General features: G+C 40.0%; 1 protein-coding gene across 1 annotated transcript in view; it reads left to right on the forward strand.

Moving 5' to 3' along the window:
• Positions 1 to 1,879: 1,879 nt before the first annotated feature.
• The window catches only part of lzts2a (leucine zipper, putative tumor suppressor 2a), a 120,260-nt gene continuing 98,015 nt past the window's right edge, over positions 1,880 to 24,124 (forward strand). The window contains exon 1 of the mRNA XM_061941002.2: positions 1,880 to 2,073. The gene's annotated coding sequence lies outside the window, so the exon portion shown is untranslated. The remainder of the gene's footprint in view (positions 2,074 to 24,124) is intronic.

Consider the following 24,124-nt stretch of genomic DNA (forward strand, 5'->3'; position numbering starts at 1 on the left):
CAACAGATTGAATTATTCTCCAGTGCAATAACAGTACTGAAATGAAGGCTAAAAGGGCATTAAAGGCCTACTGAATTGCGATTTTCTTATTTAAACGGGGATAGCAGGTCCATTCTATGTGTCATACTTGATCATTTCGCAATATTGCCATATTTTTTCTGAAAGGATTTAGTAAAGAATGTCGACGATAAAGTTCGCAACTTTTGGTCGCTGATAGAAAAGCCTTGCCTGTACCGGAAGTAGCAGACGAGTAGCGTGACGTCACAGGTTGTGGAGCTCCTCACATCCGCACATTGTTTACAATCATGGCCACCAGCAGCGAGAGCGATTCGGATCGAGAAAGCGACGATTTCCCCATTAATTTGAGCGAGGATGAAAGATTCGTGGATGAGGAAAGTGAGAGTGAAGGACTAGAGGGCAGTGGGAGCGATTCAGATAGGGAAGATGCTGTGAGAGGTGGGTGGTACCTGATATTCAGCTGGGAATGACTAAAATAGTAAATAAACACAAGACATATATATACTCTATTAGCCACAACACAACCAGGCTTATATTTAATATGCCACAAATTAATCCCGCATAACAAACACCTCCCCCCTCCCGTCCATATAACCCGCCAATACAACTCAAACACCTGCACAACACACTCAATCCCACAGCCCAAAGTACCGTTCACCTCCCCAAAGTTCATACAGCACATATATTTCTCCAAAGTCCCCAAAGTTACGTACGTGACATGCACATAGCGGCACGCACGTACGGGCAAGCGATCAAATGTTTGGAAGCCGCAGCTGCATGCGTACTCACGGTACCGCGTCTGCGTATCCAACTCAAAGTCCTCCTGGTAAGAGTCTCTGTTGTCCCAGTTCTCCACAGGCCAATGGTAAAGCTTAACTGTCATCTTTCGGGAATGTAAACAATGAAACACCGGCTGTGTTTCATTGTTTGTTGCTGCAGCCGGCCGCAATACACCGCTTCCCACCTACAGCTTTCTTCTTTGCTGTCTCCATTGTTCATTGAACAAATCGCAAAAGATTCACCAATACAGATGTCCAGAATACTGTGGAATTTTGCGATGAAAACAGACGACTTAATAGCTGGCCACCATGCTGTCCCAAAATATCCTCTACAATCCGTGACGTCACGCGCAGACGTCACCATACCGAGACGTTTTCAGCAGGATATTTCGCGCAAAATTTAAAATTGCACTTTAGTAAGCTAACCCGGCCGTATTGGCATGTGTTGCAATGTTAAGATTTCATCATTGATATATAAACTATCAGACTGCGTGGTCGGTAGTAGTGGGTTTCAGTAGGCCTTTAATGGGAGCCTTAAAAAAAAAAAGAAGAAAAAAAGAAGTAACTAAATAGTTACTTTTCACAGTAACGCATTACTTTTTGGTTTAAGTAACTGAGTTAGTAACTGAGTTACTTTTGAAATAAAGTAACTAGTAACTGTAACTAGTTACTGGTTTTCAGTAACTAACCCAACACTGCTCATATGTATTTCTACATTTTGATCACCCATCTTAATCATTTTATATTGGAAAAAGTATCCAAAAGTTATCTTGTCACCACAGAGGACATTGGGAAACATTTTTTTTTTCAGTATCTTAAAACTGTATGTCACCTAAACCAATTAAAAATGTGAATTACACATTTGAAATAAATGTGTGAAACGATTTTCTTACAAAAAAAAAAGCATTATTACTTGCCAGGTTACTGTTACTGTTGGAATGGTGTGGTTAGTCTCCTTATTGTGACATCCCCCCCTGGTGGAGCTAACGTCCTTTCAAGTCCAACCGGCTGCGACTGAGCCCGACCCCGCCCCCCTCGTGTCATGAGCGGGCTCTCCCTGTGCACTCACCGAACATCCCGACAACAGCAGCCGCTACTTGGGGGGACCTCTTTTGGACGGGCTCGTCCGCAGGACAACCGGAGACTCCTCGGCGGGGAAAACACCCCCAAAAGTCTCGGAAAGAAGAGCAAAGACTGATTAAAGTTGAAGTCCGATACACGAAAGCGTTTCCTGGGGGTGGGGAAGGAATACTGTTGTCCTGGAGCATTGCTTGAGGTAAGTCGCTGACTTGTGTTCGATTTTAACGCTAACTGCGTTTTATTTGCGATGTCGCCTTTGACGAACGTGTTTTGGCCGACTAATGAGCGCAAAGAAGATGCTAAAATGGAGTCATTGTTTAATGGCTGCCTCGATAACGTGTTTTAGTGCTTAATTGGTTGCTAGTTTGAGTCCTGATCAGTGCGTCATTACTTGAACAGTAGGATGTCCAAAGTGTGGCGCAGTGGCCATTTTTGGCTCACTTCCGGTTCTGTTATTAACCCTTTTTTTATTATTCCAAAAATAATAACATTAAATTAATAATGATGGGACTGTGATTTGCTTTGTCACCTATAACACAAAGCTACAATGTTTTGATTTTGATATTGCAGGATTTTTTTGCAATCATATGGTGTGTGTGTGTGTGTTTTGGGGAGTTTGAAACCGGATGTTGCCTATCAGCCATTGTGCTGATGCACAAAATATATAAAAATGGTCCCCACATGGTCAGACTAGTGTTTTGCCCCGTACCAATATTTTGGTACCGGTACCAAAATTATTTTAATACTTTTTGGTACTTTTCTAAATAAAGGGGACCACAAAATATTGCATTATTGGCTTTATTTTAACAAAAAATCTTACGGTACATTAAAAATATGTTTCTTATTGCAAGTTTGTCCTTAAATGAAATGGTGATCATAAAAAACATCTTGTCTTTTAGTCGTAAGTAAGCAAACAAAAGCTCCTAATTTAGTCTGCTGACATATGCAGTAACATATTGTGTAATTTTCCATTCTATTATTGTGTCAAAATTACTTTTGTCAAGTAAAATGAGATCTATATATAATGTAATATTTGGGAGGGTTCTAATCATGTTATGTCAGTCGAGGAGACACGGACATCAGTGTGGATCTGCGTTAACTTTATTTTTCAACTCACAACTTACGCAATGTAAGCAAATACGGGACAGCATACACATTAATCTCGGTCCTTCAACAATCACTATTTCTTCAGAATCAAAATAAATTGTATATATTATATATTAGGGTTGTCCCGATACCAATATTTTGGGACCCCAAAAAAATTCATTATTGGCTTTATTTTAACCAAAAATCTTATGGTGCAATAAACATATGTTTCTTATTGCAATTTTTTCCTTAAATAAAATAGTGAACATACAAGACAACTTGTCTTTTAGTAGTAAGTAAGCAAACAAAGGCTCCGAATTTAGTCTGTTGACATATGCAGTAACATATTGTGTCATTTTCCAATCTATTATTTTGTCAACATTACTAAAGACAAGTGGTAGAAAATTAATTATTAATCTACTTGTTCATTTACTGTTAATATCTGCTTATTTTCTCTTTTAACATGTTTTATCTACACTTGTGTTCGAATGTAATAATCACTTATTCTTCTGTTTGGATGCTTTACTTTACTTTTGGATGATACCACAAATTTGGTTATCAATCCGATACTAAGTCGTTACAGGATCATACATTGGTCATTTATTCGCTAACCATTAGGCCACTTAGTGGCCTAGTGGTTAGAGTGTCCGCCCTGAGATCGGTAGGTCATGAGTTCAAACCCCGGCCGAGTCATACCAAAGACTATAAAAATGGGACCCATTACCTCCCTGCTTGGCACTCAGCATCAAGGGTTGGAATTGGGGGTTAAATCACCAAAATGATTCCCGGGCGCGGCACCGCTGCTGCCCACTGCTCCCCTCGCCTCCCAGGGGGTGATCAGGGGGATGGGTCAAATGCAGAGGACAAATTTCACCACACCTAGTGTGTGTGTGACAATCATTGGTACTTTAACTTTAACTTTTCAAAGTCCTCATGTGTCCAGGGACATATTTCCTGAGTTTTTAAACATAATAAAAACTATTTTAAAACGAAAGAAGATGAGATGCCAAATTTTTTTGACGTAATCATAGTAGTATCGATTAGATACACTATTGTTCACCTTTATCGTCAGTTTTAAGCCAAAATGCGTCCGTTCTCCCTTTTCTGTCTACACACTGTGTCTACTTGTAAGTACTCCATGATTGTGCGCTGCCGAACATGCTCCTCTGCTCGTAAATGACATGACGTGACGACGACGGTGCGGGACCGGTACTTTTCAGAGGCGGTATAGAACCGAACATGATTCGTTAGTATCGCGGTACTATACTAATACCGGTATACCGTATAACCCTATGTCAGACCACCAATTTCTTGGTGGGATTGTGTTGCTTTTAATTATGTTCCGTTTGTGTGTGTGTGTGTGTGTGTGTGTGTGTGTGTGTGTGTGTGTGTGTGTGTGTGTGTGTGTGTGTGTGTGTGTGTGTGTGAGCAGAGAGCAAGTCAACTTGCAATGTGCAGCTGTTGGTGTGCACACATCCATCCTTTCTTCCTTGTCTCATGACCCCTCCAGCTGTTTTTATTTTATTTTATTTTTTTATCAAAGTCCAGGAGCACTAATCCGTAGGTGAAAGGTCACAGAGAAGATGCCAGAGAGCAGTGTTTTGTTTTATGTTGCAGGCGAGTTGCGTATAATAAATGGATTTGATTGTGGAGTCGCGATGAAACCGCTTCAAGGTCTGATTGGATCATAAATAATCCACACGGGAGCATCTCTTCTCCTCAGCGCTTAACCTTCAGTTGGTGCGCTCGTTTAGATGGTTGGATTTGGAATCACTCATAACGTAAACATGACGTGTTAATGCCGTAGGAGACCCGTAAAAGTCACTTAACTTTGACGACAAGAATATAGCGCCTGGCGATGTACAGATTTTATAGTTAATATCGGTATATTTTAGAAAGCGGTATGTATTTGAGACTAGAGATGTCCGATAATGGCTTTTTTGCCGATATTCCGATATTGTCCAACTCTTAATTACCGATTCCGATATCAGCCGATACCGATATATACAGTCGTGGAATTAACACATTATTATGCCTAATTTTGTTGTGATACCCCGCTGGATGCATTAAACAATGTAACAAGGTTTTCCAAAATAAATCAACTCAAGTTATAGAATAAAATGCCAACATGGCACTGCCATATTTATTATTGAAGTCACAAAGTGCATTATTTTTTTTAACATGCCTCAAAACAGCAGCTTGGAATTTGGGACATGAGAGAGCATGAGGAGGTTGGGGGGGCGGGGTTGATGTGTGTGTGTGTGTGGGGGGGGGGGGGGGGGTAGGGGGTAGCGGGGGGATGTATATTGTAGCGTCCCAGAAGAGTTAGTGCTGCAAGGGGTTCTGGGTATTTGTTCTGTTGTGTTTATGTTGTGTTACAGTGCGGATGTTCTCCCGAAATGTGTTTGTCATTCTTGTTTGGTGTGGGTTCACAGTGTGGTGCATATTTGTAACAGTGTTAAAGTTGTTTTTTGTACGGCCACCCTCAGTGTGACCTGTGTGGCTGTTGACCAAGTATGCTTCGCATTCACTTCTGTGTGTGAAAAGCCGTAGATATTGTGTGACTGAGGCAGTGTCTTTAAGGTTTATTGGCGCTCTGTACTTCTCCCTACGTTCGTGTACACAGCGGCGTTTTAAAAAGTCATAAATTTTACTTTTCGAAACAGATACCGATAATTTTGAAACCGATACCGATAATTTACGATATTACATTTTAAAGCATTTATCGGCTGATAATATCGGCAGCCCGATATTATCGGACATCCCTATTTGAGACCTGTACATTTTAGAAAGCGGTATGTATTTGAGACACTACCGCCACACCGGTATTTTTTGACGTGCCTTTGTTACGGCCGTTTGATCTTTTCTGCACCTGACAGGTGAAGCACAGGGCATCCTCTTTTGGCTCACCCTTTTGTTTACGGAGGCTTCTCTGATGAAGCACTGTGACGCGCATCAAACTTTTTTTTATTTTTATATGGCGGCGCAGTACAGACTTCTCGACTCCCGAATTATGCAATGCTTAGGACAGCGACTGCATTCGGCGATTGGTGAGCGACTACAGCTTTATTGACACATACACCAATTTGCTTAAGAACCTATATCTCTCCTTGTAGCGACTTTAGCACTAATCTCATCTGTTTATGTTGTTTACTTCTGTTAGCGACTTTGCACAGAAGCTAACGATAATAGTTTTAAAACTTAACAGCCAGCGGCTTTCACCGCAGTGAGCGAGTAGAAGCTCCATCTATGCAGTGCACAAGTGTGAGGCTATAACCCTAACGTTAATGAACAAAATGAACTTTGACATTGTAACAACAAACTAATTACTTCATAAAAATAAATAACACATTACATTTGGACTGTATATAAATACTTATTTTGAAAATGTAACTTTGTTTATATATTATATGCAATCTGTTGTTGAGTTCCCTAATTTTGAGTGTGCATAAATTAAGGTGTGTGTTGCTGAGCCCGACCTGGACATAATCTGGACTGGATCTGGTTTTAAGAAAACTTTAAACAATCTAATTTCATGGACAACCAGGTCTGGTGAAGATCAAGTCCCTTTAAAAATGAAAATAAAAACAAATATATAAGATAAATAAATAAATAAAAATTTCTTGAATAAAAAAGAAAGTAAAACAATATAAAAACAGTTACATAGAAACTAGTAAGTAATGAAAATGAGTAAAATTAACTGTTAAAGGTTAGTACTATTAGTGGACCAGCAGCACGCACAATCATGTGTGCTTACGGACTGTATCCCTTGCAGACTGTATTGATATATATTGATATATAATGTAGAAACCAGAATATTAATAACAATAAGAAACAACCCTTTTGTGTGAATGAGTGTAAATGGGGTAGGGAGTTTTTTTGGGTTGGTGCACTAATTATAAGTGTATCTTCTGTTTTTTATGTTGATCTAATATAAAATAAAAAAAAATAAAAAAAGACATTACGTTACTACTTAAAACAAAAATAATCTGATTATCTAGCTGTATAACACTAAGGAAACCTTTAGTAAATAGTTTTTAAAGATACTGTTGTATATACAAGAATACCAGCTTCCCAAATACTGCTGTAAAATATTGTACATTCATATTTTTTTGTAGTTTGAATATTGTTATTTTAAAGCTTCTTGAGCCTGACATAAACATATCAGTTCAAATGTATAGTTTTAAAATATAGGCCAGTATTTTTCATGACTTCGTTTTTTTTATTGGAACAACTTCTCACAGCAGCACAATCTATGCATCCATCCATCCATCCATTTTCTACCGCTTGTCCCTCTCGAGTAGGGTCGAGTATAAACGTAGAGTAGAGTATAAAATCTAAACAATATACAGTACAGGCCAAAATTTTGGACACACCTTCAATGCGTTTTCTTTATTTTCATGACTATTGTCACTGAAGGCATCAAAACTATGAATGAACACATGTGGAGTTACAGTATGTACTTAACAAAAAAAGGTGAAATAACTGAAAACATGTTTTATACTTTAGTTTCTTCAAAATAGCCACCCTTTGCTCTGATTACTGCTTTGCACACTCTTGGCGTTTTCTCGATGAGCTTCAAGCACACCTGTGAAGTGAAAACCATTTCAGGTGACTACCACTTGAGAGAATGCCAAGGGTGTGCGAAAAAGTAATCAGAGCAAAGGGTGGCTATTTTATAGAAACTAGAATATACAACATGTTTTCAGTTATTTCACCTTTTTTTGTTAAGTACATAACTCCACAAGTGTTCATTTATAGTTTGGATGCCTTCAATGGCAATCTACAATGTAAATAGTCATGAAAATAAAGAAAAGGCATTGAATGAGAAGGTGTGTCCCAACTTTTGGCCTGTACTGTACATCCCTAATTGTCAATTTATGATGGTAATACTAAAAACTCTTATCGTCGGCCAAATGTATGTAATTTATATCGTATATCGTCTATATTGTGCAAATATATTTGTGACGGCCAGCCACAAATACATGAATGTAGGGGAAACACTGATGGCATGTTCGATTGATTTCAATTGCACAATTTTTTGTCATTTTGGAATTAATGTGAAGTTTGATTGAGCTTTGCCATTTTGGCTACTTTAAAGGGGAACATTATCACCAGACCTATGTAAGCGTCAATATATACCTTGATGTTGCAGAAAAAAGACCATATATTTTTTTAACCGATTTCCGAACTCTAAATGGATGAATTTTGGCGAATTAAACGCCTTTCTATTATTCGCTCTCGGAGCGATGACGTCACGTTGTGACGTCACATCGGGAAGAAATCCGCCATTTTCTCAAACACATTACAAACACCGAATCAAATCAGCTCTGTAATTTTCCGTTTTTTCGACTGTTTTCTGTACCTTGGAGACATCATGCCTCGTCGGTGTGTTGTCGGAGGGTGTAACAACACGAACAGGGACGGATTCAAGTTGCACCAGTGGCCCAAAGATGCGAAAGTGGCAAGAAATTGGACGAAATTTGTTCAAAATACGAGGGTGTGGGGAAAGCCGACCAAAATGGTCAGTCGTTTGTTCCGCACACTTTACCGACAAAAGCTATGCTACGACAGAGATGGCAAGAATGTGTGGATATCCTGCGACACTCAAAGCAGATGCATTTCCAACGATAAAGTCAAAGAAATCTGCCACCAGACCCCCATTGAATCTGTCGGAGTGTGTGAGCTATTTAGGGACAAAGGACCTCGGTAGCACGGCAAGCAATGGCGGCAGTTTGTTCCCGCAGAGGAGCGAGCTAAACCCCCTGGATGTCTTGGCTCACACTGCTTCTATCCCTTATGCCACCGAAGATGATCAAGAGAAGAATATCGACCCTAGCTTCCCTGGCCTGCTGACATCAACTCCAAAACTGGACAGATCAGCTTTCAGGAAAAGAGAGCGGATGAGGGTATGTCTACAGAATATATTAATTGATGAAAACTTTATTAATTACTCGCGGTTTTACGTAAATGATTATACATAAACTGTGTTTACCAATAATTTAGCTTAAAAACATTACAACACTTAAAAACAAACACATACCAATCGTTGGTTAGAAGGCGATCGCCGAATTCGTCCTCGCTTTCTCCCGTGTCGCTGGCTGTCGTGTCGTTTTCGTCGGTTTCGCTTGCATACGGTTCAAACCGATATGGCTCAATAGCTTCAGTTTCTTCTTCAATTTCGCTTAAGCCGCTGAAATCCGAGCCTGAATCCGAGCTAATGTCGCTACCTGTCATGTCTGTGTAATCATGTTTTGTTTTAGTTATGTTCGATTTAGTTTTTGGACTTTTTGTGCACTTTTGTTTGTTTTGTCACCATAGCAACCATTAGTTTTCACCTGTCACGTCACGCACCTGTTTCACGTTTTGAGTCACGCACCTGTTTTCGTTAATCATGTCTGTAGTATTTAAGTTCATTGTTTTCAGTTTGTCTTTCTGGCGACATCCCACAATTATGCTCTGCACATTCCTGACACTTGATTTCATGTCCATCGTTCATGTTGCCCCTTTAGTCCATGCCAAGTAAGTTTTTTGTTTATTAATGCTATAGTCTTTTGGTTTCATAGTTTGTTCTCCGCCACTGTGCGCGCTTTTCGTTTGTACTTTTTTTTGCTATAGTCTTTTGGTTTCATAGTTTGTTCTCCGCCACTGTGCGCGCTTTTCGTTTGTATTTTTTTTGATAATATTAAATAAATATGTACTCACATTCCCGTCTCGCCCGAGCCAACTTTCCGTTGCATTCCGGAAAAGCAAACACCCAGGACCAAGTCATGGCACTACCTTGCTGTTCTATCCACCAGGTTTGTTTGTATTGGCATCACTATGTGACGTCACAGGAAAATGGACGGGTGTATATAACGATGGTTAAAATCAGGCACTTTGAAGCTTTTTTTAGGGATATTGCGTGATGGGTAAAATTTTGAAAAAAACTTCGAAAAATAAAATAAGCCACTGGGAACTGATTTTTAATGGTTTTAACCCTTCTGAAATTGTGATAATGTTCCCCTTTTAAGGAGCATTTGACAATTGATTGAGCCTTGCCATTTTGGCCACTTTCAGGAGCATTTGACAATTTGACAAATTTCACCAACATTCATTCAACACAACCTGAATGGTTTGCATATAAAACAATAAAAAATGCCAGAAATGTCCCCGGGATCTCTCAAGGGCTAAATTCCACTACTACAGTTACGTCACCTCTACACTGGAGTGTTCAGGTATGGTACCAACTCACTAGCTCATCCTTCCACTGTCTCCTGAGATCAGACTGAGCAGGGACTAGGTGAGTACGTATGCTGGGAAGCACAGGAGGGGAGCGACAAGAGGATGGGATTTGCAGTTGCTGGTAGGGGGTGATAACCAAGCTGTCAGGAGATCAGGGTTGCAGCAGCTTAAGTAGAGGAGGCCAGCTATGGGAGGGGAAGGGCGTGATGCTGAGAGAGCGTCTTCATGACGGAGATTTGATATGTGACGCAAGCGGAGCCAGAGCCCCGTCACGGTCACGGTCAATGTGGTGTTAGCATCGTAACTCAAAGCGGAGTCCTAAAACTGTCGAGTTGACCCTTTTCCACTGCTGAATACGACACAGCTCGACTTGCTGTTGGCACTTTTACACCTGTAACACCAGGATTTTTTTTAGTAAAAATTTGTTTTAATTGGTTCTTGAAAATTGTGAATGGATTTAGAATCGGAATAAATGGATGTGAAAGTTTGTTTTTCTTTGAGCACCTGTAGTAGACAGAGATCATACGACACACCCCTTTAACCTGCATGGTTACAGCGACCAGGACATTCCATGCTTATAGCCAAGTAGGCACGACACTTTAACAGTTTGCAACAATGCTCACATATCTTGTATTTTATATAACTACCGTATTTTTCGGACTATAAGGCACACTTAAAATCCTTTCATTTTCTCAAAACTCAACAGTGCGCCTTATAACCCCGGTGCGCCTAATGTACGGAATAATATTGGTTGTGCTTACCGACCTCGACGCTATTTTATTTGGTACATGGTGAAATGATAAGTGTGACGAGTAGATGGCAGTCACACATAAGAGATATGTGTAGACTGCAATATGACTCAAGTAAACAACACCAACATTTTATATGTTCCATTGAAAATATAGAACATTACACACAGTGTTCAAACATCTATCAAAAATATTTTAGTACGACTTTGGTAAGCTATGAAGCCACACCGCTTGATGGATTGTGCTGTGCTTAAACATACGAGTATTATTTTTGTGTGTGTATAAGGTAAGACATACACTATATTGCCAAAAGTATTTGGCCACCTGCCTTTACTCACATATGAACTTGAAGTGCCATCCTAAGGAATTGTCCAAAATGTTTTGGTATCCTGGAGCATTCAAAGTTCCTTTCACTGGAACTAATGGGCCAAGCCCAACTCCTGAAAAAAACAACCCCACACCATAATTCCTCCTCCACCAAATTTCACACTCGGCACAATGCAGTCCGAAATGTAGCGTTCTCCTGGCAACCTCCAAACCCAGACTGGTCCATCAGATTGCCAGATGGAAAAGCGTGATTCCTCAGTCCAAAGAAGGCGTCTCCACTGCTCTAGAGTCCAGAGGCGACGTGCTTTACACCACTGCATCCCACGCTTTGCATTGGACTTGGTGATGTATGGCTTAGATACTGCTGTCGGCCATGGAAACCCATTCCATGAAGCTCTCTGCGTACTGTACGTGGGCTAATTGGAAGGTCACATGAAGTTTGGAGCTTTGTAGCAACTGACAGTGCAAAGACTTTCTGCACAATGCGCTTCAGCATCCGCCGACCCCTCTCTGTCAGTTTACGTGGCCTACCACTTGGTGGCTGAGTTGCTGTTGTTCCCAAACTCTTCACTTTTCTTATAATAACGTTGACTTTGGAATATTTAGGAGCGAGGACATTTTACGACTGGATTTGTTGCACAGGTGGCATCCTATGACAGTTCCACGCTGAAAATCACTGAAAGTGGCCCATTCTTTCACAAATGTTTGTAGAAACAGTCTCCATGCCTAAGTGCTTGATTTTATACACCGGGCCAAGTGATTGGGACACCTGATTCTCATCATTTGGATGGGTGGCCAAATACCTTTGGCAATATAGTGCATCATGTGCCGTTTTGTTCCGCAATATTATGCAAAAGCAACTTTTCTTACCTTCTGGTACCTGATCTGTATTTGGGATCTGCCTAAGTCTTGAAAATTTGCGCGCATCCGCCTTTGTAGTCCGTGCCGACACCGTAGTTTGGTGCTTGTATATTTTTCTCTATCTTCTTGTTATGGGACATTTATCCTTCGCTGTTGCCATTTCTAATATAAAGTATTGTAAAGTTCTTACTTATATCTGTCAGTAAACTCGCCATGAAAGCGCTAAAACATACCGGTATAGTGAGTTTATATTATTCACCCAATTAGTTATTAGAGAGTTCCGGTCGGACGTTATTTCACGGGACACATTTCCGGCGTTGTTGTTGCACGAGTGAGCCATGGATGAGGAGATGCTGCTCCGTTATTGATTGAAGTAAAGTCTGAATGTCATTAAAACAGTTAGCTCCATCTTTTGACACTTCTTCCACCCCCGTCCTTGCACGCTACACCGCTACAACAAAGATGACGGGGAGAAGATGCTGTCGAAGGTGAGCCACGTAAATAAGACCCCCCACAAAACGGCGCATGAAACGACTGTCAGAAAGCGGCTTGAAGATGATCTGTAAAAACATAATCTATGCAACATTTTGAGCAAAGAACCACCATTACATGTTATGTAGACCACAAGGAAGTGTTTTCAGGTTAGAAAAAATAAAATAAAATATGACCCCTTTATTGCGCCGGTGCGCCTAATGGTCCGGAAAATACGGTATACTGCATATTTAGGGCTTGTTGGTGTGATTGCTGTTACAATCACAGATGAGTTTTAAATCAATCTCACTTTTATGAATTACAGTACATTTTTGAGATTGTATTCTGAATAAATGAGGCACTATGGGAGCTCACTACTTCCTTCCAAGACAGACTGTGGTGGCGCCTTCTGTTCAGGAGGACCCGGCGGCTGCTTAATGCGCTCATTAGCTAAAATGACATGTATTTTGGAGAAAGGGGGAGGGTTGTATTATCTGGGAAATTTCAGAAGCACTGTTAGATAACAAAGTCATAAAAAAAAATCTAGCATAAAACATGATGTTCATTTGACGTATCTGACCCATCACCTTTTGATGCTCAATTAGCAAAATGTCCCCTGCGCAGCCATCTGGGCTTAACTTTCATTCCACTGCAGTGCAGTGATGATGGCGCCATGGATGGGTGGAGGGGATTGTGTTTTTAAGTTTATTTTCATACTGTAATGTAGGACGTTAACGCCAGGAAACTCCACCTCACACTGGACTACAAAATATCCTTCTTTTCCTTACCATGCCTCAGGTATACAGTAATGGAACTCACTTAGATGTTGCTCGATGTCACAAAGAGATTCCTTGTCTCATGTCTTGTGTGTGTGTTGTTTTCACATAAGCTCATGAATGTAATGTTGCTTCTGACTTCCAGTTTGGCTTCTAATTCCCCTCAGCTGTCACGTGTCCAACACCGCGTCAACAGCGGCTGTCAGAACGTTTTAACAGCACAAGGGAGAGAAAGGCCCTCTTGTCACACACACAAACACACGCACACACACACACACACACACACGTGCGCGCACACTCGCACGCGCACGCACACGTAACTGCAAACTGTTATTTGTAGCAGCCTGGGTTTGGGGTGACATTTGTTGCTTTTTATGGGCTTGTTTTGTACTGGCAATGTTGCACCACCAGATTAATTCACAATTATGGTTCAACTATCAATACTATACTCATACTCTTTTTGGAATCAAGTAGGTGTGTATATATGTATATGTGTGTTTGTGTATGTGTATATATCTATGTATATATGTCTGTGTATATTAGGGATGTCCCGATCCAGGTTTTTGCACTTCCGATCCGATACCGATATTGTTTTTGCACTTCCGATCCGATACCGATACTGACCGATACCGATACTGGCCTATCCGAGCATGTATTAAAGTTTCAAGTTATTTAGCCTACTTAGTTGTCAGAATCATGTTGAAATGGGTTTTAGTACTCTTGATAACAACTAGCCAGCTGAATTAGGGGAGTTTGATTAATACACAATGGTTGGTAACAAGAAACTGACCTGTTTATTCAAGGATAAACACAAAATAGACAAAATTATACATGACAAACAGAAATGGCATCATTGAACTAGGGCTGGGCGATATGGCCTTTTTTTAATATTGCGATATTTTAAGGCCATATTGCGATACACGATATATATCTCGATATTTTGCCTTAGCCTTGAATGAACACTTGATGCATATAATCACAGCAGTATGATGATTCTATGTGTTTTGATTGATTGATTGAGACTTTTATTAGTCGATTGCACAGTACAGTACATATTCCGTACAATTGACCACTAAATGGTAACACCCAAATAAGTTTTTCAATTTGTTTAAGTCGGGGTCCACTTAAATTGATTCATGATACAGATATATACTATCATCATAATACAGTCATCACACAAGATAATCACATTAATTATTTACATTATTTATAATCCAGGGTGTTTTTTTTTCATACGGTGTTGATCTGGAAATGTTTGCCTCGGCATTTTGATGGTGTGGGCGTGTGGCACCGAATGGAGTTACCGTATTTTCCGCACTATAAGGCGCACCGGATTATTAGCCGCACCTTCAATGAATGGCATATTTCATAACTTTGTCCACCAATAAGCCGCCCCGGACTATAAGCCGCGCCTACGCTGCGCTAAAGGGAATGTCAAAAAAACAGTCAGATAGGTCAGTCAAACTTTAATAATATATTAAAAACCAGCGTTCTAACAACTCTGTTCACTCCCAAAATGTACGCAAATGTGCAATCACAAACATAGTAAAATTCAAAATAGTGCAGAGCAATAGCAACATAATGTTGCTCGAACGTTAATGTCACAACACACAAAATAAACATAGCGCTCACTTTCTGAAGTTATTCTTCATTCGTAAATCCTTCGTCTTCGGTGTCCGAAGTGAAAAGTTGGGCAAATTTACGATCCACTGGCAGATGTTGGCGTCGTCTGGCGCTGCCTCCTCGTCTTAGTGAAGGTGTGTTCGCCTTCTGTCATCCATTGTTCCCACGCAGTTAGCAGTCTAGCTTCGAATGCCCTGTTGACACCAATATCTAGCGGCTGGAGGTCTTTTGTCAATCCACCCGGAATGACGGCGAGTATTGAATTAAGCGCGTAAGCGTGTCTCTCAATGTGCTGTTATGAGCTAGCAAATATAACAACTACACTACCCAGCATGCAACGATAGTTACGAGCATGCGCGGTAGCCCTGAGAAGCGTTGTTGTATGCTGGGAGTTAGAATGTGGTTATGAGCACGCTGTAAGTAAACGTTGAGAACTCAGTTAACACGCCTCGTCTGCATTATTTATAATTAGACAGACAACACACTTAATAGGAGCCATTTTGGGGTCTTTACATAAACACACAAATGGAAATGAAACGTCACATATCCCAGCATGCACCGCGCGCTTCTTCGTCCTCCACTGTTCCCACGCAGTTAGCAGTCTAGCTTCGAATGCCCTGTTGACACCAATATCTAGCGGCTGGAGGTCTTTTGTCAATCCACCCGGAATGACGGCGAGTATTGAATTAAGCGCGTAAGCGTGTCTCTCAATGTGCTGTTATGAGCTAGCAAATATAACAACTACACTACCCAGCATGCAACGATAGTTACGAGCATGCGCGGTAGCCCTGAGAAGCGTTGTTGTATGCTGGGAGTTAGAATGTGGTTATGAGCACGCTGTAAGTAAACGTTGAGAACTCAGTTAACACGCCTCGTCTGCATTATTTATAATTAGACAGACAACACACTTAATAGGAGCCATTTTGGGGTCTTTACATAAACACACAAATGGAAATGATACGTCACATATCCCAGCATGCACCGCGCACTTCTTCTACGGGGAAAAAAGATGGCGGCTGTTTACCGTAGTTGCGAGACCTAAACTTTATGAAAATGAATCTTAATATTTATCCATATATAAAGCGCACCGGGTTATAAGGCGCACTGTCAGCTTTTGAGAAAATTTGTGGTTTTTAGGTGCGCCTTATAGTGCGGAAAATACGGTAAGCGTCTCGACAGACGTTACAATATTTGAACAATGATGACGAAAACTGTTTTCTCTGTCGTGTCCGTGTGTCGAAAATTGTTATGCGTTTATTTTTTTATTTGATTTTGTGCGTGGCATAGATTTGCCGTGCGCAGAGGACGCTTGAGCAGGCGCACACCTTAGAGGGAACGTTGGTCACACGGCTGCGCTAGCATCACAGCTAACGTTAGCCATGCTGCTACCTCTCTGCTCAGTGAGGGCGTATACGTATGTGACGTATGACGTGACAGTATGTGACGTGTGTAAGAAGGTGCGCTTGCTGTCTGTGAGAGGGAGACACCAGAAAGAATGAGAAGAGCCTGTCGTGTAATGCCAGCAGCTAAAAGCAACTGTGTGAGAATTCACAGACCTGTGGATGTGTTGAAGGTGTGCTGGAAAATGCGGAACGGAAATTAGGGAGCAGCAGAAAAGTGGAATGTATTATTTAAATCGGTGCGTTGGAAAACACGGACCGGTGTTTTTTTTTAAACTGGATCTGGATCGGCATTTTCCCATGCCTTGCCGATACACATTTTTTGGCAAATATCGGCGGCCGATCCGATACAAATATCGAATCGGGACATCCCTAGTGTATATAGATATATACAGTATATTGATACAGTTCTAAAGTTGGTGTACTTGTGTGTGTGTGTGTGTGTGTGTGTGTGTGTGTGTGTGTGTGTGTGTATATATATATATATATATATATATTAGGGCTGGGCGATATGGCCTTTTTTAAATTTCTCGATATCTTTAGGCCATGTCACGATACACGATATATATTGCGATATTTTGCCTTAGCCTTGAATGAACACTTGATGCATATAATCACAGCAGTATGATGATTATATCTGTCTACATTAAAACATTCTTGTTCATACTGCATTAATATATGCTCATTTTAAACTTTCATGCAGAGAGGGAAATCACAACTAAGTCAATTGACCAAAACTGTATTTATTAAACAGTTATTAAGCAGTGGCACAAATATTCATGTAATTTCAAAACAGAAAGTGCAAGATTGTCAGAGACATTTTTAAAACAAGCTATGAGTGCACTTTTGTGAATGATGTCACTAAGATGACATGTCAAAACAACTCTAAATTAAAGTGTACTTTTTGTACAGAACGCCACTACAATAGTTTAACACAAATAAAGTGCACTTTTGTGCATGATGTCACAAGATATTTCAATAACTGTCAAATAAAAATGAGCTGCATAATAGGAAATCAAATAGTGTATGTCCTTTGCTATGTGGTAGGTTCCTGCGGACGTTATCTCCTTCTGTTGTGGACTATTTTTTTCATACGGTGGTGATGTGGAAATGGTTGCCTTGGCATTTTGTTGGTGTGGCACCGAACGGAGATGTTGACATGCGGAGTTTCAAGCACTCTTCATTCTCTAGCGGGTGACTTTTCAAATGATGCTACATATTAGCAGTAATGCTACTTTTTGTAGCAACACTTTTGCTCCACACTTGACAAATTACGGTTGTCTGTTCAACATATTCCCACTGGAAGCCAAACCACCGCCAGACGATAGACTTCTGCTGTTTTTCTTGGGAATTAATTCTTCCTTCATTTTTTACCAGATTCGCACCTTCTTTCTCTCGTATTACCGCTAGCACCACAGGTAACGTTACCCATGCCGCTACCTCTCTGCTCCGCGAGGACGTATACGTATGTGACGTATGTAAGAAGGTGCGCTTGATGTCTGTGAGAAGCAGAGACAAGAAAGAGTGAGAAAAGCCTGTAGTGTAATGCCCGCAGCTAAAAGCAACTGCGTGAGAACGTATACTCGAATATCACGATATAGTAATTTTCTATATCGCACAGAGACAAAGCCGCGATATATCGCCCAACCCTAATATATATATATATATATATATATATATATATATATATATATATATATATATATATATATATATATATATATATATATGCATATATATATATATATATATATATATATATATATATATATATATATATATATATATATATATATATATTTGTATTTTGTTTATTTGAAGGACAATGTGCAGTTACATTAAAAAGATGGCTGCACCAGATTTAGTACCATGCTGATTTCCATCTGTAGTTCTTTTATGGCGCATCTAACATCCACAATAAAATTAAACATGATTGAAAATACACAACAACATAAAAATTACACCATGATAAACAATTTAAAAAACAAATACATGACATAGAGGGTATGTGAATTACAAATCAGTGGGCGGTGAAATTACAGTATTTTAGCAGCTTCATTTAAAGTGCAGAAGTATATAAAGTGCAGCAGTTTTTATCAAAGTCCACATGCAGTGCAGTAGCCATCAGATGATACCCATAAGGGTATCATTCAAAAGCTATATACCCCATTGATATTGCATACATAAAAGATTGCGATGCTACCAGACTGGAATAGTACTCTGCTGGGCATCAGACTGCTCCCGCCAGGTTATCATCTGATGTTCAACTACCTGTCTGGCATTGCTAATGTGAGCAGGACTGGTGGTCTAAAAGCCAGTCTTTGACTGCTTGTGAGATGCTGTGAAAACTAGAGTTGTTCTTTAGATTGTTTTGGAGTCTATTCCATTCTTTGATGGCTTGATATGTATATAAGTACAGTACAGGCCAAAAGTTTGGACACACCTTCTCATTCAATGCCTTTTCTTTATTTTCATGACTATTTACATTGCAGATTGTCACTGAAGGCATCAAAACTATGAATGAACAAATGTGGAGTTATGTACTTAACAAAAAAATGTGGATTAACTGAAAACATGTTTTATATTCTAGTTTCTTCAAAATAGCCACCCTTTGCTCTGATTACTGCTTTGCACACTCTTGGCATTCTCTGGATGAGCTTCATGAGGTAGTCACTTGTATTGGTTTTCACTTCACAGGTGTGCTGGAAGCTCATCGAGAGAATGCCAAGAGTGTGCAAAGCAGTAATCAGAGCAAAGGGTGGCTATTTTGAAGAAACTAGAATATAAAACAAGTTTTTAGTTATTTCACCTTTTTTTGTTAAGTACATAACTCCATATTCATAGTTTTGATTCCTTCAGTGACAATCTACAATGTAATGCAGACCCCAGTAGTTATTTGTTTTTGTTGACCACGCACCTAGTTAATTTAGTGGACTCTGCGTTTTAGGGGCTGTTTGCAACATTTACACAGATCTAGAGGACTCTTAACTTTCCAATGTATTTTAAAGGTGAACCGCACTTTTCGGGAATTTTGCCGATCATTCACAATCATTATGAAAGACATGACAACTAATGTAATTTTCTTTTAATGCATTCTAACTCGTAAATACACGTAAATATAAGTCTGCTTACAGAGGAGCCAACTTCCGCCCATAAAATCCATTAAAAAAACATCCAAAAGGCGCCAACGATACTCTGTTTACATTTTGTGACTTGAATAATAACCAAGTATTAGTAATATTGCTATTATAAGCGCTAACGGAGACCAACTATTTATAGCGGCGCCGTGATCACTAGCGTGTGTGCCAATGTTTACATCAAGTGGTAAGCTGCTTCCTCGCTTCCTTTGCTCGTGAACGTTTATTGTAGATCTTAAATCATGCCTCTCATCTGGATAATAAAGGGATGAGTAACGACAGCCAATTTAGACCCAGAAATGGCGAGAACGACACGAAGAAACGCTCGGTTCCACCCCTATTTTCTTTGTGAGGAATATGAGTAATTTTTAGAGATGTCCGATAAATGCGTTAAAATGTAATATCGGAAATTATCGGTATCGTTTTTTTTATTATTGGTATGTTTTTTTTTAATTAAATCAACATAAAAAACACAAGATACACTTACAATTAGTGCACCAACCCAAAAAACCTCCCTCCACTCATTCACACAAAAGGGTTGTTTCTTTCTGTTATTAATATTCTGGTTCCTACATTATATATCAATATATATCAATACAGTCTGCAAGGGATACAGTCCGTAAGCACACATGATTGTGCGTGCTGCTGGTCCACTAATAGTACTAACCTTTAACAGTTAATTTTACTAATTTTCATTAATTACTAGTTTCTATGTAACTGTTTTTATATTGTTTTACTTTCTTTTTTATTCAAGAAAATGTTTTTAATTTATTTATCTTATTTTATTTTATTAATTTTTTTTTAAAGTACCTTATCTTCACCATACCTGGTTGTCCAAATTAGGCATAATAATGTGTTAATTCCACAACTGTATATATCGGTTGATATCGGTATTGGTTGATATCGGTATTGGTAATTAAAACAAAAAGCCATTATCGGACATCCCTAGTAATTTTTCATCTGAAATGGATACCGTATTTTTCGGAGTATAAGTCGCACCCGAGTATAAGTCGCACCTGCAGAAAATGCATAATAAAGAAGGAAAAAAACATATATAAGTTGCACTGGAGCCCGGCCAAACTATGAAAAAAACTGCGACTTATAGTCCGAAAAATACGATATATAACAAGATCCCATCAGTTGGCATTCTAGTGACAGCAGACGTTGCACAGTAAGTGATGTTTTATTATGTGTGTTGGCTCTCATGAAGTCTGCAGTGAGTAGAAGAAATCGGTAATGTAGTTGGGAAAAAAAACGAACATTGTGATGCGATTTTGAAATTAATGTGCCGCGTATGCCTAAAATGATCAAAGTTTGTTAATATTTAATGTTACTATACATGTGCCCATTACTACTTTACATATATTCATGTATATAAAACCTTAATGGAGGTGTTTGGATGTTTTTTAATGGCTTTATAGGCAGAGTAGAGCAGCTCCCGTAAGCTCCGTTGCAAGCGGACTTTCGAGCGCAATTATTTAATATTTAGAATGCATTAAAAAAACAGAAACGTGTGTTCTTCTCTTACATAAAGATTGTGAATGATGGGCAAAATTCCCCAAAAAGTGCAAATCCTCTTTAAACTTTATTCTAGGACAGGGGTCGGCAACCCGCGGCTCCAGAGCCGCATGCGGCTCTTTGATCACTGATGCGGCTCAGCAGATTACTTGCTGAACCCCCCAATTTTCCCGTGAGACTTCCGGATTTCAGTGCCTCGCGCAGAAACCTCCCGGGATTAATATTCACCGATTTTCACCCTTACGGCTATAATAAGGGCGTGACATGATGGTACAACATTTGGCGCCCTCTACAATCTGTATTAACAGAGTGCCAGCCCAAAACTTGTTAGACAATATACATCTTTTGCTTGCACACGTACGTGACAGCAAGGCATTCTTGGTCAACAGCCACACAGGTTACACTGACGGTGGTCATATAAAACAACTTTAACACTCTTACTAATAATGCGCCACACTTTGAACCAAAACCAAACAAGAATGACAAACACATTTCGGGAGAACATCTGCACCTTAACACAACATAAACACAACAGAACAAACACCCAGAATCCCATGCAGCCCTGACTCTTCCGGGCTACATTATACACCCCTGCTACCACCAAACCCCGCCCCCACCTCAACCCTGCTCCCTCACACATCACCCCCCCCCCCCTGCCCCCCTCTCTCTGTGCGTCGGTTGAGGTGGGCGGGATTATGTAGCGGGGGTGTATAATGTAGCCCGGAAGAGTTAGGGCTGCATGGGATTCTGGGTATTTGTCCTGTTGTGTTTATGTTGTGTTACGGTGCGGATGTTCTCCCGAAATGTGTTTGTCATTCTTGTTTGGTGTGGGTTCACAGTGTGGTGCATTATTAGTAAGAGTGTTAAAGTTTTTTTTTTTTATACCGCCACCGTCAGTGTGAGCTGTGTGGTTGTTGACCAAGTATGCCTTGCTGTTACATCCGTGAGCAAAGCAGAGGCCCCATACAACGTGTGGCTGATCAGGCACGCTGACTGTAGTGGGTGCTATGTGCTGTACCATCACGGCACGCATGACGCTGACTAGCGCCATTAAATAAAAACCCGCATACCGCACCAGCTTTCAAATACCACGTAAAGGTGTGTGCAGCGTGTCTGAGACCTCTGGTTATACATAGCACAAAGCAAAAAAAAAAACTTCGTATGCAGTGTTATTTCATTTAAAATTTCAAAAAAATTTTGCGGCTCCCATTGTTTTCTATAATTTGTGAAACTGGTCAAAATGGCTCTTTGACTGGTAAAGGTTGCCGACCCCTGTTCTAGGACGTAATGACGTAATGAAATTACGTATGTAACACATGTACACACATTAGTTTTGGGTGTTGTTGGCTAATAATAGCGAGTTGGATAGTTAGCGTCAGCTGTCATTAAATGTATATTCTATCATAACCATGATAGCCATGGGACAATTGTATGAGGTATTTAAAATGTGTCATGTCCGTACCATTTAGATGTAGACACGTTCTTCCCTCCTCAAACTTTCCCCTTTAATTAGCACCCCTCTTTTACAGACTTCAATGCACCCAATTAAAGGCCACCCTTCCTGTCTATTATCTTACTTGTATGAAAACGTTTTAAGGCTTTGCTGTGGTGTGTCATAAGTGAATCGCAGCTCAATTGACTAGTTGTTGGAAACCGATAGCAGTGAGTCTTGAAAGCCTCTACAGTGTGTAAGAAAAGATGGAATCAATGCGGAGTGTATCGGAAGCCCACCAACTGCTCCCAAACATCCATTAGTGGGCCAGTCAAACCATGTTTGCCCATTGCAGGATGTCTTTGCTGAAACGGCAGATCGTCTTTGCCTGCATCCGTCATTGCCTTCTTCCTCTGCTCTTTGCTCTGCCAGGGAGGTAATGCAGCCTTGCATGTCACCATGTGTCACAAGGCTGATGTACGACGGTCAGGAAGGACCCGTGATGAAACAGCAGCCCACCTACACAAAATGCAAGACAAGGTTGATGGATGAGATGAATTGGGCCAAGTATGGTGGAACAGCACAGGAACTTCCAGATGTTTTTTTTTTTTTTTTTTTAAAGAGAGAGAGAGACTGACCAAAAATTGTTTACCGTGTATAAATGACAATTTTTTTGATGTCTTAATCTGTAGATTTAAAAAAAAAAAAAAATCTCAAATGTTATGTCTCGCATGTTTTAAAAGTCACGGTTGTAATAGTCGGAAACTTTATGTTATACATTTAGTTGTAAATGCACGTCATGGGCACGTTATGTTAGATAACAGATGGGAATCCAGCGTTTCCTACAGAACGGCAATATATTTGTGATGACAGGGTGTGGTCGGGGCGATGTCAGTGATGTCATTGTATGATTTACATAATTGGTTATGATGCATATATACAGTTGTGGTCAAAAGTTTACGTGCACTTGTAAAGAACATAATGTCATGGCTGTCTTGAGTTTGCAATAATTTCTACAACTCTTATTTTTTTGTGATAGAGTGATTGGAGCACATACGTGTTTGTCACAAAAACATTCATGAAGTTTGTTTCTTTTATGAATTTATTATGGGCTTACTGAAAATGTGACCAAATCTGCTGGGTCAAAAGTAAAAAAAAAGAAGTAAAAAGTATACATGTTAATATTTGGTCCCTTGGCAAGCTTCACTGCAATAAGGCCCTTTGGTAGCCATCCACAAGCTTCTGGCAAGCTTCTGGTTGAATTTTTGACCACTCATCTTGACAAAATTGGTATAGTTCAGCTAAATTTGTTGGTTTTCTGACATGGACTTGTTTCTTCAGCCACATGTTCTCAATGGGGTTTAAGTCAGGACTTTGGGAAGGTCTTTCTAAAACCTGGCCTGATTTGGCCATTCCTTTACCACTTTGGACGTGTGTTTGGGGTCATTGTCCTAATGGAACACCCAACTGCGCTCAAGACCCAACCTCCGGGATGATGATTCTAGGTTGTCCTGAAGAATTTGGAGGTAATCCTCTTTTTTCATTGTCCCATTTACTCTCTGTTAAGCACCAGTTCCATTGGCAGCAAAACAGGCCCAGAGCATAATACTACCACCACCATGCTTGATGGTAGGAACGATGTT

The sequence above is a fragment of the Nerophis lumbriciformis genome, linkage group LG02 (genome assembly GCF_033978685.3).
Source record: "Nerophis lumbriciformis linkage group LG02, RoL_Nlum_v2.1, whole genome shotgun sequence".
NCBI lineage: Eukaryota > Metazoa > Chordata > Actinopteri > Syngnathiformes > Syngnathidae > Nerophis > Nerophis lumbriciformis.